The sequence below is a fragment of the Eleutherodactylus coqui genome, chromosome 2 (genome assembly GCF_035609145.1).
Source record: "Eleutherodactylus coqui strain aEleCoq1 chromosome 2, aEleCoq1.hap1, whole genome shotgun sequence".
NCBI classification, from domain to species: Eukaryota; Metazoa; Chordata; class Amphibia; order Anura; family Eleutherodactylidae; genus Eleutherodactylus; species Eleutherodactylus coqui.
In genome coordinates this window covers 202,830,791-202,848,127 of record NC_089838.1, presented here as the reverse complement: position 1 = coordinate 202,848,127, position 17,337 = coordinate 202,830,791, and the positions used below count along the sequence as shown (strand labels likewise).

General features: G+C 43.0%; 1 protein-coding gene across 1 annotated transcript in view; it reads right to left on the bottom strand.

Moving 5' to 3' along the window:
• Positions 1-16,796, bottom strand: part of LOC136612119 (uncharacterized) — a 44,950-nt gene extending 28,154 nt beyond the window's left edge. The window contains exon 1 of the mRNA XM_066592237.1: positions 16,787-16,796. The gene's annotated coding sequence lies outside the window, so the exon portion shown is untranslated. The remainder of the gene's footprint in view (positions 1-16,786) is intronic.
• Between the last annotated feature and the right edge of the window lie 541 nt (positions 16,797-17,337).

Below are 17,337 nucleotides of genomic sequence, written 5' to 3'. Positions count from 1 at the left end.
CCTGCCCTGGCAGTGGAACTGGACGGCCTGATATGTCGTTTGGCTAGAGACTCCGAAATATAGGACTTAAGGGCTTTGTGCTCACGCCCAGACAAATTGAAGATGGCTCCCTTAGGGATGGGACTGTCAGGGATCAAATCAATACCACAGTCCCACTCCCTATGGGGAGGCAAAGTCTCAGACAGTTTCTTGAAAAATGCTCAGGAATAAGTATGGTATCTGCTGAACACATGGATATAGAAGTTAAGTGACTATGGCAGAACAACCCCAATGTGTTAATTCCCGAGTGGACCAATCAAATCGGGGATTGTGCAGTGCCAACCAGGGCATACCAAGTACTACATCAACAGACATCCTTTCAATTACCAAGAACAACAGATTCTCAGAATGGAGAACACCCACAGTGAACTGTAACATGGGAGTCCTCCATTGTACAACCCCTGCAGACAGAGGGGTAGAATCAATACTAGTGAAGTGTATGGGAATCTTTAATGCCGAGAATTCAGTCATCAGAGGCCTGACAAAACTTAAACTAATCAAATTGGCGGCAGCCCCTAAATCAATAAAAGCTTGACCGGACCAAGTGAAATTCCGGAAGCCAATCTGACAAGGTACCAACAACTTACGGAGTACCTGTGATCCCAGGCGATCCTCCCAAAAATCGCCTCGGATCTGAAGTTTTCCTCCAGTTTAGACTGATGTTGTAGACGCTTCTGAGGGCAGATCACTACCCTATGTCCGGCTTTTCCACCATAGAGGCAGAGGTGATGAGTCATCTGGAACAGTCGCCGTTCCTTAGGACTTAGGTGATCCACTTCCATAGGCTCGGCACCAGAAGTTGGCATGGGAGAAGTGGGAGTGGGTCTGCTGGATTCCCTAGCCTTACGGGCCTGACATTCCTCTTTTCTCGATCTCAACCTCCTGTCAGCTTTGACCGCCAATTCAATCGCATCATTGAGTGTCACGGGAGTGGGATAAGAAATGAGTAGATCCTTGACTGCGTCAAAAAGACCCAACAAAAACACATCTTTAAGGGCGCTATCGTTCCAATAGGTTTCACCTGCATACAGTCTAAATTTACATCAATAGTCCTCTACCCACTGCTGCCCCTGATGTAGAGACATGAGATGCGATACCGCCAACCCTGCACGGTCCGGCTCATCAAAAATACCTCCAAGTTCCCGAAAAAACTAATCAACTGACTGCAAGCAACTTGAACTCTCAGGTAAGGAGTAGGCCCATGCCTGGGGGGGACCCCGAAGTAAGGATTCTGAGCCGGAGGAGCAGAGCCGCATCCGAAAATACAATCTACATGCCTGCTGAAAAACAAAAAACTTGCTCCTCTCCCCTGAAAATACCTCAGGAAGCTGACACTTGGGCTCAGGAATAGAAGGGGCGGTAGAAACATGCACTAACTCCCGCTGTTCCTGGGCCACCATACAGTCAGACAGGTCTTGGATCACGACCACTAAATCCTGCAACTGACTTGCGAAGGTACTCATGGGCTCCATTGGAGAGCAATGTTAGGGGCCAGTTATTATGTTATGGTATACTACCCTTGATAGGCCAGCCCTGGTGCCCTAGATCTCACCCCCAACCCCTGTCCCTGCCTACTTGCCTCCACTCCTGGCTAACCCCAGGCAAGCAACTGGGCGGCGATCCCTACTCTCACTGGGGACCGAAAAAGGGATGGAAAGGGTAGAATACTGACAGAAAAGGCAGATGTAAATAACCAACACGAGCAATACTGAGCAGAACTAAGGCAGATGGAAAAACCTGGCAGATAATAGCAAAGTATAGCAGACAAGCTGACAGAAGCAGGAGACCAACCAAGGCAGACTAGCTAGCACACTAAGGGAAACCAATAACTGGCAGTGATTGTCAGTCTCTTCCTGAGCTTTAAATAAAAGTTTCCGCCCAGGGACGGAGAGAGGGAGACAGCCAACTCCCAACAGAACATAATAAAAGGGAGCTTGTGCACGGCAGCTGCACTCACAGGTGCGTGCGCGCACGGCGCTGCGCCACCAGCACCATGCCTTCCACGCCGGCCAGGCACCCGCAGCCAGACAACAAGCCAGGTGGACGTGCCCCGACCGCGGGACCCCGCACACCACCGCCCCGGGAGGACCAGCAACCACCGGATGGTAACACATCCATTGTTAGTGGATTATGAATTTGAGACATCTGTCCTTTTCTGGGACGAGCTCTACTGCCCATAGTGATATAGCTCGGAAGATTTCCGGGCTATGTTTCACTATGGGACCTGCAGAGCACAATACCATAAGCTGTGGCATTGTGCTCTGCCTGCACAGTCCCCACACAGAACAGTGCAGAACTTTAAAAACAGAAGCAGGAAGATAGAACCGATCTGCCGGCAATTTCCCACTTCTTTTTTTAAACTCCTGCTTTGCTTTGCTTACAGGTTGCCACGGAGACCATCGGCTTGTCAGAAGCCGGCCGATGGTCTCTGTGGCAGGGAGAGCTGGTGCTAGGCTGTCAGAGGAAAGCCAGGCACCAGCTCTTACACAGCAGAGAATGGAGAAAACCTCAGATCTCTGTTGTTTAACCCTTTACATGCCACGGTCTATGCGACCACAGCATGTAAAGGGCTGACACCATCGGGCCCCTGCAATGTGATTAGGGGGTCCTGATTGGTCTCTGTGGAAGTCCCCTAAAGGGATCAATAATTTTAAAAAGTAAAAAAATAAAATAGTAAAAAAATTATAAAAAATAAAAATAAAACACTTTTCTCCCTTTACTTTGTAAAAAATTAAAACTTAAAAACAAAATGTCATATGTGGCATCCCTGCACTCGTAGTGACCCAGAGAAGGAAGTTAGTACATTATTATAATTTTTTTTTTTTGCTGTAGTACTTGTATTTTTTTTTCAAAGACATTTAATTTTTTTCAAATTATTTTCTGCTGCATCTTTTGTGCTCAATAACTTTTTAATTTTTTCGTCAACATAGTTGAGCGAGGGCTCATTTTTTGCGGCATATCCTGTAGTTTATGTTAGTACCAATTCAGAATACATACAACTTTTTGATCGTTTTTTATTGCATTTTTTCTGGGAGACAGGGTGACTGAAAAAGTGCATTTCTGGCATTCTTTATTTTTTTTTTGGACTACGTTCACCTTGTGGGGTAAATAGCACACTACTTTGATAGATTAGACTTTTACGGATGCGGCAATATCAAATATGTATTTTTTTTTTATGATTTAGATTTTTTTTATTATAGATATGCAAAAAGGAAGGATGATTTAAATGTTTATTACTTTTTTTTTTTTTAAATGTGAAAAAGTAGTGAAAAAGAAAAGTAAACTATTACAATTTGGCATTGGCATAATCGTACTGGCCTGTAGAATTACTTTAATATATTATTTATACTGCTCAGAGAATGCAGTGAAAAATAAAAATAAAAAACATGCCAGAATTACAGATTTTGTTAATCTTGCCACTAGAAAAAATGCAATAAATAGCGATCAAAATTTTACGAAATATTAGATAAATGAAGACTAGAGTTCATCCTGCAAAAAACAAGGCCTTCTAGGGCTCTGGCAATGAAAAAAAAAATGAATACAGCTCTTGGAATGTTGCGACACAAAAGCAAACCTTTAAGAAAAAAATGTTTTAAATGTACAAAAAGAGCAAAAACATTAATAAAACTGTATAAACTTGGTATCGCCGGAATCACGTTGACTCAGAGAATAATGTTATCACATTATTTATTCTAAACACTGGATGCCGTAAAAATGAAATCCAAAAAACAATTGGAAGAATATCTTTTTTCCCCCCAATCGCACTACAATTTTTTTTATACAAAAGTTATGCAATACATTATATATGTATTCACAGGGGAGGCAGTACAGAAAAAAGTCTCCAAATTATATAGTAGAGCCCTATCACAGAGGTGACTTTAAAAGAAAAATAAATTTATTAGGAATTTCTTTAAAAATAGAACGTATAAGGGCACAACAAATGACGAAAACGTTTAAAAACGTAATGTACTGTATATCAGGACATATGTAACGCAGTTGCTCAAAAATAGAAGGTCCACCGGCGCGAATATTGTGGTCCTAGAGCATTCTTGTGGAACCACAGGTCTAAAGCGTCGTGGCCTAGTGTGAGAGCTGTTATATTTGAGTCCACTTTTGTCCTATCCTGAACCAAAAGTGGTGTTAGGATGGACACAAAAACATTATGGATCAAGCTCTAGGAAGAAGCGTCAATTCTTCAACTATAGATTAATCCTCAAGCTAATTACTGTTGTGTAATAGCTCCGAGATCGACAGTGAATCTAATATATGCAACTGTGTTTATTTTTTGAGTTTAGGAGTTTTTTTGTGCTTGACCTCAATGCTAAGTCTCTGACCTGTAACCGAGCACCCCCAGAATTTATACGGGACTCGACAGGTTCTCCAAATTTATGAGAATCGGCTGGATATAAGCACTGATTTCGTGGGTCATAAGTGCTCAATATGATGCAGAGACCCAAAAACTCCAATCGTTTTTACTCAATATTTGCTCGTTTTTGCTCGAGACCCAAAAACTCCAATCGTTTTTACAATATCTGCTCGTTTTTGCTCAACGCGTTTCCCCACTGCATTATGTGGATCATCAGGAGCATTAAAGGAGATGTCCCGCGAAAGCAAGTGGGGTTATACACTTCTGTATGGCCATAATAATGCACTTTGTAATATACATTGTGCATTAATTATGAGCCATACAGAAGTTATAAAAAGTTTTTTACTTACCTGCTCCGTTGCTAGCGTCCTGGTCTCCATGGTGCCGACTAATTTTTGGCCTCCGATGGCCAAATTAGCCGCGCTTGCGCAGTCCGGGTCTTCTGCTGTTCTCTATGGGGCTCCGTGTAGCTCCGTGTAGCTCCGCCCCGTCACGTGCCGATTCCAGCCAATCAGGAGGCTGGAATCGGCAGTGGACCGCACAGAAGAGCTGCGGTCCACGAAGATAGAGGATCCCGGCGGCCATCTTCAGCGGTAAGTATTGAAGTCACCGGACCGCCGGGATTCAGGTAAGCGCTGTGCGGGTGGTTTTTTTAACCCCTGCATCGGGGTTGTCTCGCGCCGAACGGGGGGGGGGTTTAAAAAAAAAAAAACCCGTTTCGGCGCGGGACATCTCCTTTAAGAAATTGGGGAAGTCTCAATCGACTCAAATGACAAGAAATTCAATGTCCTGACAGTATATCAATAAGGAGGAGGTAACTGTTTCGGCAGGTTTTTGGGAAATGAGCGTGGCATAATCAAAATCTCTACTGATGGATCCTTTTTACTGTCAAGAACCAGAGCATACGGCTAGAGTGTCCCCTAAAGATAATGGTGGACTACTAAGCCGATGTCCTGGAAATATTACTTTAGACAGAGCCTGGGATACAGAGAGATTTTGAAATTAGTGGGGATAGTCGCCCCACCTAAAATATACAGAGCTGCTCGCCCATTCCCAAACTGCTTCTTAGAGATTTCTCAAAAGAAAACATGAGTATAAGGTTATTCCATATCCAAGATCAGTGGATAGGACTTGGAGAAAATGCTCCAATATAACACATGTTAGCTACACAGAGAGCTATGCTGTTTCTAAGTTCCCTCTTTAGATAGTATCTGAAGGTTCCCACTCAGTCTTCCCTTTTTCCCCCCTAAAGTGTCAAAATGACAGAAATAGGTAGAAGATACAAGATAAAATAAAAAAGATTGGTGTCCGTAGCCCAGATGGTAGGCTAGGGATACATCATATATACCCAAAAATGATGCAATTAAAAAGTACAACTTGTCCCGCAAAAAAACAAGCCCTCACATGGCTGTGTCAATGGAAAAATGAAAAAGTTATGGCTCTTGCAGGAAAACATCGTTCATGTGTATGACCCTATTCAAAATAATGGGGTTCATGTTTGTGCCAGATTTGTGCGTCCTACGACGCACAAATCTTGCACAATTTTCTTGTCCGTGTAAAGGCAATCTTGAGCTGGATTTACACGGACATACTTGCACGCACATTTGCCCACAAAAAATATGTGTGTGCAATATGCGGAGTACAGAACTCATTGGTTTTACTGCCTTAATTCACATGTGCATATTTGATGTACACATTTCGGTTGTGCGAAAAAATATGCAACATGCTCCATTTTCCTGCACATTTGCGCAGGGAAAGAGAACACTTTGAACTCATGAAACTAATTGGCCATTTCGATGGTTTAGAGCATCGTTGTGTGTTTTTTTGTGCACAGTAAAATACACAGATGCTTGAAGAAATATGCAACGCCCACTCTGCAAAAAACGCACAAAAAATGTGCACAAATATGCGTACGTTCATGTGATTTTGGCCTAAGGGTACTTTTACACGTAGCAGTAATCTTACACATGAGTGAATGAGCAAACGATTTCACAGTTTGCTCGTTTGCTTGGGCATTCAATTTAACCCCTTCCCGCTCCATGACTTACCGGTACATACGCGCCCCCCGCTGTTAACCCCTTAACCCCTCCCCTGCCGTGATCTAAGTAGATCGCAGCAGGGAAAGAGTTCACAGAGGGAGTGCGCTCCCCTTGTGTCTCCGACAGGCTCTCGCGATGTTATCGCGAGTGCCCGGTCTGTCACAATGGCAACAGGACGCCAGACACTGGCGTCCTGTATTGCCAATGCCTATGATTGCTATATAAGTGATAAGGCATGGCAGAGCAGTAGCTCTGCCATGTCTTATCACAGCGATCATAGGCACAGTGCTGCAAGTCCCTCAGAGGGACTCACATAGTGTAAAAAAAAAGAAAAGAAAAATGTAAAAAAAACCCTTCTTTTGTGCTTTTTCTAATATTAGCATAAAAAAGGTAAAAAAAATTAAAACCCCACATATTGGGTATTGACACGTCCGTAACAACTTGTACAAAAAGTTGAACATGCTTTTTATTTTGTACAGCAAAAAGCGTAAAAAACGCTAAAAAACAGAGGCAAAATGCTAATTTTTAGCATTTTGACTCCCAAAAAATGCAATAAAAGTGATCAAAACAGCCGTACATTCCCCAAAATGGTACCAATAAAAACTACAGCTCGTCTCGCAAAAAATAAGCCCTTATAGAGCTCCGTACATAGAAAAATAAAAAAGTTACAGGATTTTGAATGCAGCTATAGAGAAAAAAAGTGTAAAAACCTAAAAAAAATATAAGAATTTTGGTATCGTTGTAACCATACCGACCCGCAGAAAAAATTTAGTGTGTCATGTATGCTGCATGATTAACGCTGTAAAAAAAAAAATCTATGGCAGAATTGATGCGTTTTCTCTCCGTTATCATTTAAAAAATAATAAAAGTTTTACGATATAGTCTATGTACCCAAAAGTAGCAGCGATTGAAACTACAGCTCGCCACGCAAAAAACAAGCCCTTATACGGCCGCGTCGACGGAAAAATAAAAAAGTTATGGCTTTTGAAAAATGGAGATGGAAACATACCAAAAATCGCTTGGTCCTCAATGCCAAAATAGGCCATGTCATTAAGGGGTTAAACACATATATGAAACTTTTTTTTTTTTTAACAGGATCGTTCAGTCATTCACTTCGCTGAAAGAAAACAACTTAACGATAGGTGTTTAAATAGAACGAGTAGCGAATGTGCCAACGCTAAATTTCATGCTTGCATGAAATGAACAATGAGCAATAAGCAATCAAATTATTGTTCATTATTCAATCTTTGGCCGTGTTTTCACTGAATGATTATTGTTCAAATTCGACCAACTCAGCATTTTTTTTTTTTTTTTACAATATTCATGCCGTCTAAATGCAGTTTAGGTGTGCCAACAGTAAAACCACCTGAGCGTATTGTACAATGTTTGTCTATAATCCCTGTTATCACTACCTCTTTTTCATGCAATCAATTGCTTAACTTTAACTGGGATGATTAGATCTTTGCACTCTGTGCGAAAAAAAACTGTGTTAAAAATGATGCAAAATGCTTTGTGTTAATCAAGCATATATTTGCACTAAAGATTCTGCACATTTTAAACACTGTATATTTGAAAAAATAAGCATAGCAATTTTAATATATTATAACTAACAAAATGCATTATTGAACAACATATGGGAAATATTGTACGTACCCTGACTCCCAGCAGTAGACGAGCTGCAATCTTGAAATAAAGACACTGCTAATAGCAATCAGCAAAAATCTGTCCACATTGGTCCCAGCTTGCACTATATAAGCAGTAAAGTTGCCGAAATAAGATAAGGGGGAGGAGGGAGTGGGTGAACGAAGGATTGGCTAAGAATTAAAGTTGTTTCACGTGTAGCTTATCATATTAAGAAATATTGATAGAACTACAAAAAAGGTAATGCGATTAAAAAGGTGTCGCAATTTGCTTCACTTCTGTGGAAAACAGACAAGAAATTAGAAGGTGAGAGATATACTATATAAGGCGAGAATTATTCAACGGCTAGTATGTGATTGTTTTCAGCAAGATAAACAAAGTAATCTTGTAGACTTGATACCTTTTAATGGCTAACAAAAAGACATGAAGTTATAGCGAGCTTTCAAACCTACTTAGGGTTCTTTTTCAGGCTTAGGCTGCATTCAGACGAACGTATATTGGCTCGGATTTCACGCCGAGCCGATATACGTTGTCCTCGTGTGCAGGGGGGGGGGATGGAAGAGCCAGGAGCAGGAACTGAGCTCCCGCCCCCTCTGCACTATTTGCAATGGGGAGAGGCGGGCTGGGGCGGGGCTAAGTTCCACAAATTAGCCCCACCCCTGTCCGCCTCTCCCCATTGCAAATAAGGCAGAGGGGTGGAGAGGAGGCAGATAGGGGGCGGGAGCTCAGTTCCTGTTCCTGGCTCTTCCATCCTCCCCTCCCCTGCACACGAGGACAACGTATATCGGCTCGGCGTGAAAACCGAGCCAATATAAGTTCGTCTGAATGCAGCCCCCATCCCTAAGTAAATTTGAAAGCTCGCTATAACATCATGTCTTTTTGTTATCCATTAAAAGGTATCAAATCTACAAGATTACTTGGTTTCTTTTGCTAAGAACAATCACTTTTTGCTCTTTTTCCTTTTTACTCAATGGGTAATCTCATGCAGGGTACCCTGTCAATAAGTCCTATTAAGGTATATGCACGGCATGCAGTAGGGGACCCCCCTATATAACGCAAAATGTTTTATATGAGTGGGTCCCATTATTGCAGACTTGAGCATGGATGGCTAGTCATTGCGATGTTGCTAGGTAATCCTACATGTTTTATTGGCCATTTGTTATGGCACAGTGGCCAAGACATGGAAGCGGCAACGGGCTGATGTCACAGCATCAGTCTGGCTCATGAGACCCTGACATCAGTGCATATTCCCTGTCATTTGGCACCGACAATCTGCTGTTCTGAGACTTGATTGGTTGGTACAGGGATAGTTCTCCCAGCCGGCAATCAGACATTATTGTAAGGTGTATATTCTGATTCCTCCTCTCAGAGAGTGCCAAATATTTCTCTGGAAGGTGAAGTTTTGGTCTGGTCTGTGTCATTCTGGTGTCATCTCAGTCAGATAAATGTTATTATTTGTTGGAGTTGCTTCCTTGTACTGTTGGGTCTGTTATTTACATCTGTCAATTGTCATTCCCTTTTCCATCTAGGGACTGACTAGTTAGCTCCCTGGTTCCAGATATTGGGCTTCCATCGTAAGGGCGATTGCCCCACTTTATGCAGGGCTTCCCCACATTAGCACATTATTGTCACGTTTGTGCTCCTGGGACCTGTGGTTTCTAGGAGCACATTGCAGGTGTGGTTGATTTTCCTGGCTGTGGGCGTGGAGTTGTCCAGCCATCCAATCACCAGCGGTCTGCTGCATATAAATACCAGCCCTTCTTTCTAGAGGGCGCTGGTCATTTACTCCTTTTGCTATTTTCCACATTCCCTCTCAGAACACTGGTGCTTGGAGTCATGCATGTTCTGCTTTGGTGTTGCTTGCTTACATGAGGTTCTTGGTGGGATTTCCTTCTTAGTTTGTAGGTGTGAGCAATCCTGTTTAGTGTCTGTTGTAGGTGACTAGACATTAGGTGTGAAAAGTGATGTGTTCAGTTTGTATGTTGTAATTGCCTTGTCTGTTTGTGCACATGAATGATGTCTTGTTCAGTGGATGTTGTATTCCATCTATGGCGATCCAGGCCCCTAGGTTCCAGCGTGGGGCTGTCCCCATTGGGACAATTGCCCCATTTGTAGGCAGGACTCCTGGGGTTAATTTGTCTTGTTAGAATAAAGACTCATGAGACGTGGACCCTTGTTATGGGCTTGTGAGCTTATGTACTTTGACCAAAGCATTAACCCCATATACCCCATATCTGTTGTAGCATTACAGTACAGTTGGTTGTTATCTCATGTTTGTGTTGTTGTGCATGCATATTCTCTCTTCCTGTGTAAACACTACCTTACGTTTGTTCTGGGCATGGTGTGGGCATGGTACATCTTGCGCTCAGGGTGAACATAACAGTATGTCCAGCCCATGTTTTGGTTGTGTTTGTGTAGGTCATGGATGTGACATTTATTTAATAGTTTTGTTCACTGAGTTTTCAAATTGCTTGTATATTCATCCTTTTGAGCTACTATTAGATCCGATTCGGAACAGATGTTTTTGGCTTAGCCGTAACAGAATAACTAGCTGTAAAGTTTTCTACGCAGCAGTCTCCAAAATTAATATTAATCATGGATCCAGTTAAAATGCTTGCTAATTTAAATTGCGGCGCTTTCAGCAACGCCTGTGTGAAGGAGGCCTTACAGAGAAAACAATGTGTCTTATAAAGTTTAACACAAATAGCCAAAGAAAGTATTAAATTCTATCAATTAGCCAAAAAGTACAATATTTTTTTTAAGTATATCACCTAATTAGACCAACAGTCAATGATTGTGAAACAAAAGGCATATTACACCTATACAAGAATCACAGCACCGCCAATCACTATAAAACAAGGAGACAATCTTTATTACCAAACTATTTTAAAATAACCAGGAAAGTATAATAAAGTCATAATAAAAACCTAAAAGTAAGCATACATGAAGAAAGTTCAATAACAGATAAATGGACTAATTTTCTAGAGGGGAAGTCGATAAATTGCCTCCACACAGACCAGGCTACTGCACTGTTAGGCTGCATTCCCACGAACGTATATCGGCTCGGTTTTCATGCCGAGCCGATATACGTCCTCCTCATCTGCAGGGGGGGAGGATGGAAGAGCCAGGAGCAGGAACTGAGCTCCCGCCCCCTCTCTGCCGCCTCTCCGCCCCTCTGCACTATTTGCAATGGGGAGAGGTGGGGCAGGGTGGGGCTAATTCTCAGAACTTAGCCCTGCCCCGTCCCGCCTCCTTTCATTGCAAATAGCGCAGAGGGGCGGAGAGGAGGCAAAGAGGGGGCGGGAGGCTCGGCGTGAAAACCGAGCCGATATACGTTCGTGTGAATGCACCCTTAATCTAATTTCTGACAATACAGCAGTAGCAGGGGTGTTGGTAGAAGTAGCTGCATTAGCAGTGGCATAGTATTCAGCAGACAACAGGTTTTAGCAGCAGCAGCAGGCGAGGTGGTGGTAGTAGTAGCGAGTCGACAGCAGCTTTCCGGAGAGGTGAGCATAGGGTCTCTGGGGAGCGCCAGGTCTGATTCCGCTGCAATATTTCGCAGTCCGAATCCGACCCGGCCGTGGGGATGAGGCCTAACACAGAGAGACAACAGCCATTTAAACAGGTTGAACCAACACAATAGACAATTCTGCTCTACCAATCTTAAGAAAACAAAACAAAGTTTTAAAACTGGTGACCGTGGTTCAAAAAAAGGATACGTAGCAAATAGTCTCAAATTAAATATATTGGTGAAATAATGAAGGCTATTATCTTAGTTTACTGTGTGGATAACTGGCAATTTTCCTAAAAATCTAGCCACACGTTGCAAATGTCTTGGTTTTTCTCAGAGCTTTCATCTAGTAAGCTTTGGGTTTTCTTTAAAGCACTTATCATTTTACTTCCTTACACCATTTCAAAATTGAAGGGGTTTCACTCTCTTTCCAATGTCTAGGGATTACCATTTCCGCTTTATTGACAAGAAATGGAAAAATTGAGGAACTGTTTATAAAATTACCTAATAGATCTAGGTTAAGCAAAAGGAGTTTGGTAGAAAGAACTAAGTTAGATTCAATATGGTTATATAGGGGGCCAGAGAAACCATATATGTATATAAGTCACTTTTCCCCTTGCATAATGTATGCAGAAGAGGAGTTTGAATCCATTTTATATAACAATGCTGGAGTTTTAGAGGAAAGCCTGGGGATGCAACTAGTGAGTACGTCACGTCAAGCCATGCTGGCTTAATTTGTCCCAGCAGTGTGAAGCGTCTCTGTGTAAATTATTTGTAACTGCCCAAAACTGTAAGATCTGAATTCTGTTGCCACTAGCTTTTATGAGCAGGGACTATCATTGAAAGACTTCTGAAGACTCGTTCTGTGTTAAACAGACCCTCCATTTTTGGGACATAATTCTGTCTCATGATTGGAGGGGGTAGTTGGTATACCACCCCTTTTCATAATAGTCCAGTTACCCTCTAAATTTCAGTTAAAGGGGTTGTCCCGCGCCGAAACGGGGTTGTTTTTTTTTTAAACCCCCCCCCCGTTCGGCGCGAGACAACCCCGATGCAGGGGTTAAAAAAACCACCCGCACAGCGCTTACCTGAATCCCGGCGGTCCGGCGTCTTCATACTCACCTGCTGAAGATGGCCGCCGGGATCCTCTGTCTTCATGGACCGCAGGGCTTCTGTGCGGTCCATTGCCGATTCCAGCCTCCTGATTGGCTGGAATCGGCACGTGACGGGGCGGAGCTACACGGAGCTACACGGAGCCCCATTCAGAAAAGAAGAAGACCCGGACTGCGCAAGCGCGGCTAATTTGGCCATCGGAGGGCGAAAATTAGTCGGCACCATGGAGACGAGGACGCCAGCAACGGAGCAGGTAAGTATAAAACTTTTTATAACTTCTGTATGGCTCATAATTAATGCACAATGTACATTACAAAGTGCATTATTATGGCCATGCAGAAGTGTATAGACCCACTTGCTGCCTCGGGACAACCCCTTTAAATCACTTAACTTATTTGAAAAATAAAGAAAATACGTTAAGAAATTTCTTTGTTTCTAGTAGCTGGATATTTTTTATGTTAAAGAATAGTTTGTACTTTCATAATAGTCCGACTGGCAGTAGACATATCAAAATTGTCCAACTAGTTCAGCCAAGTTAAGGTGAGTGGCTGCACATTAGTCTGCACATGAACCTTTAGCTCCTCCATATTGCAATCTGGCTTTCTGCATGCTACTAGGGTACTGTATATGGTGATTGAGTCTGCCCTGCAGTTTATCAGGTGGTGCATATTTGGCTTCTTTTTCTGTGAGTTATCCCCTTATGTAGAATGACTTCTTATAATAAAGAGGGCATCGAGTTTATTAGTGCTTGGCATTCTTCTTGGATGGTTGAATCCCAAATTTGATGAATCTTCACCTTTTAATACATCCTTGGTTTGTCATGGATTTTTACACAGCTTCGGATTCACCTTTCCTCATACTCAATTGTCAAGAAATCAAGGCTGTCTGTAGGACAGGGAAGTGCAGGGATCGCATTTTGAGACAACCAGGCATTAGTTGAGTTAGCTGTATGACAGGACACTCCATCTTTTTGGTAAATGAATTCTAAATCAATAGGTTGAAGCGTCAGAATAGAGGACATAAATGGAGACTGATAATGTCTTTAGCTGACATGCATTCCCTTACCATTACAGAAGCAGGAAATTTCACTGTCCAAGCTAGGCAGTCTGGCTGAAACACTTCTTCAGAAGATTGGATCTCTTGTTCACGCTCATTGCGAATGCAGAGATCGAACCTTGACTCATCGCTCTATGGTATCTGATTCCACTGATGAGGCATCCAGATTTGTTGCTGCTCAGCCAACGCCGGGCACTTCCTTTTTTACGGGCCTGTAACAAGTGGTTGTTCCTTTGCCTTGTAGAAGTCAAAACCTAATCTTCTTATGACTCTGTTGCATGTTATGTTACTCAAAGGGGTATTCTGGTCTATTTTATCTGTTGAGCTAGCCTCCGGATTGGTCAGCAATAGTTGATGGATGGGGTCCGCTGCACAGGACCCCATATTTATCAGTTGATTGTCTAGCCTGCTGCACTCTACAGAGAGCTGGACATTTTATCAATGGTCAGAGGAGGCAAGGGTAACACTGGCTTCACTCCTATTGAAATCAGTTGGAGCACCGCACTGTTTCCTGCTCCTCTCATGGTCAGGATGTGACATCCTGTCCTGAGCAGGAAGTATAGGAGCAGTGTGGCACTCTCAGTAATTTCCATTGGAGTGAAGCTGATGTTGCACCTGCTTCCTCTAGTTGGGCTAGAGGTTACATTTTAGCTCAGGACTTTATTGCTGCTCTGTGTATACATGTGGGGTATTGTGGCCGGTGTTCAATCCCTCTATATTCTAGCATCACGGGAGTCATTATGGCATGATCTGTGATTCATGAATACTCTAGCTTGTAGGAGCTGCAAGAGTCTTGTAAATTTTAATATCCACATAGGTGATTTATATTACTTGTATAATGAAGGTCATGTTTTACTTCGGTGGGGGTCAAAACAAACAGGTTTTTTGTTGCCCAGTGGCAACTTTGTTTGTCTATTAGTTTAATAGCTCGTGTGACTCTGGGCATTTCTAGTTGCATTTAGGGCTCATTCACATGGGCGTATGCAATTTTGGTCTTTAAAATACTTAGCGTTTTAACAGACTAAGGGCAACTTCAGACGGACGTATTTGCATGCGATGATATCAATGAGTTTGCACAAATTTTGTGCACGTGTTTCCTTCGTGCGCAAAAAAACATGCTCTATTTTACTGCGTATTCGCGCACCAAGGGTCCTTATAGAAGTTTATGTTAGGTACACAAATGTGCACGTAATATGCCATGGGATACCCAATACGCTGTGCAATTCCATGAAAAGAAACCACATCTGGACCTCATTAGGCTAAATAGCCTTTTAAATCAGGGCGGAGATGTGTTACGCATGCATATGAACAGGCCCTGTGTGCGCAAAAATGAACAGTACAATGCACTGATGTGTGTACCTGTCAACCTCGTTCACTGCAATTTTTTTAATAAGCAGTGGTGTCACTGTAATTATAATGACCTATAGAATAAAATGAACATGTTCTTTTTACTGCATATGCATACCATAAAAGTATAATCCAAAAAAAGTTGCAATTGCTTTTTTTTCCTATGTCAGACAACTTAAAATGTTTTTAAATGCATTGTCTAAAAAGAAAAATCTTAAAACATCAAATAGTACCATTGAAAAATAGAACTTGTCCCGCTAAAAACATGCCCTCATATAGCTGTGAATGGAAAAATAAGAAAACTATGGTTCTTTAAAGACAGAAACGAAACAAACAAAAGCTGTTAGGTCTGCAAGGGGTTAAAGCAAACGTTAATCAGATAAAATTTATTTTCCTTTTTCAATTACATTTTCATCTTTGATGCCCATATTGGGTATCTGGTTACACTCTTTCATATGCATCTGTTACTGCAATAGCTTCTTCCCCTTTTCAGTAATAGCATTGCAAAGACAAAATAGTGGGCAGCGAAAGTAAGAGTAAACTACAATACAATCTCCCATGCCATCCTAATGTTATGTGTCCGTTCTTCTAAAGGAAACTTTGTTGTTCATATAAAGTAATCATATTTTTAGGTACTTTTTGAGAAGTCTCTGCAACTTCGTTAAAGTAATGGAGAGGATAAAGTTGAGGAACTCCAGATTATTAACCTGTCAAGCAGGGAGGTAAATGAGAATAACATGCTCCTTTTAAAGAGGGTGTTGTCTTTTGTCCCTATTTCCAGGTCTGACTTCTTCATTTGGGTAAAGGACTTATAACTCTTTACAAGAAAACTCAGGTGGCATAAATTTTTCAAATTGAATGATAGAAAAGAATGCTTGGAGATGGGAACTGATCCAACAGACACATCGTATCATAGATTGCTTTAGGAAGTATGGGAAGAAGGCCAGGGTATTAGTGAATCTTGATGCCACCGGAAGCTAGGGGTTTGACAGGAGTAACGCCCCTCTCATACCCCCAGCTCCCGATTGGCTCAAGTCAGAAAGGTCCTAGCAGCACAGTGCGGATAGATTGTCCCAGCGCTGCAGCCTTAGCCTGAGGGTTACTATAGTTCTTAGGCTTACATTACCATGTTACCGCTGTAAGATGGCAACTAGAGATGAGCGAGTATACTCGCTAGGGCACATTACTCGAGCGAGTAGTGCCTTAGCCGAGTATCTCCCCGCTCATCTCTAAAGATTCGGGGGCCAGCGTGGGTGACAGGTGAGTTGCGTCGGGGAGCAGGGGAGAGAAAGGAAGAGAGAGATCTCCCGTCCGTTCCTCCCCGCTCTCCCCCGCCGCTCCCCGCCGGCCCCCGAATCTTTAGAGACGAGCGGGGAGATACTCGGCGAAGGCACTACTCGCTCGAGTAATGTGCCTTAGCGAGTATACTCGCTCATCTCTAATGGCAGCATTTACATGTCATAATGTAAGCCTAAGAAGTATAGTAACCCTCAGGCTAAGGCAATCTATGCAGACGCTGCAGCTTCTGTGCTCCGTCCCGGGCGGCATTTGTACCATGCAGGCTACACGCCTGGCCGTTAACCTCTCCGTTTTCTGTAGCACCTCCCTTGCGGCCGGCGTCAGTGATCTCTGTTCCGCCGGCAGCGTTACAGTTCTGTCACACTGGCTGCTCACCTCTCACTTTTCTGCTTTGCCTCCCTCCCGTCCGGCGCCAGTGATCTCTGTTCCACCGTCCGCTCACTTTGACGAGGGCGTGCAGCTTTTCTACTGTCACGGGGGGGGGGGGGCGGGGCGGGGGGCGGCCTTCTGTCGCCCTCCTGCCGCCGCGTAAGTCAATTGCTCTGGGGTGTTCGTGGCTGCAGTGCTGGCGGCCGCTATATGCTTTTTTTACGCTTCTTAACTGACCTTGCAGGACCTGCCGGACAACAGCCTGTCCAGCCAACCAGAGACAGGGGGCATCACCGCCCTGTCAATCTTGGCTCCACCAGGAATACCTGGTGGCATCAAGATACACTAATACCGAAGGCCAGAGAACAATAGGTAAGGGACCCTTTATGGACCTAAATCAGAAAGGTAAGAGGTTCCCCACAATTGGAGAATGTCCGCACATAGATATATTGGAAAGCGTTGTATTGAGTGATCTGAGGAAGCTATCAGGTAAGCAAGCATCATTTAGATACTTATCGTTTGCTGAGTTACAGTCAAACTACTAATGACCACTTGTC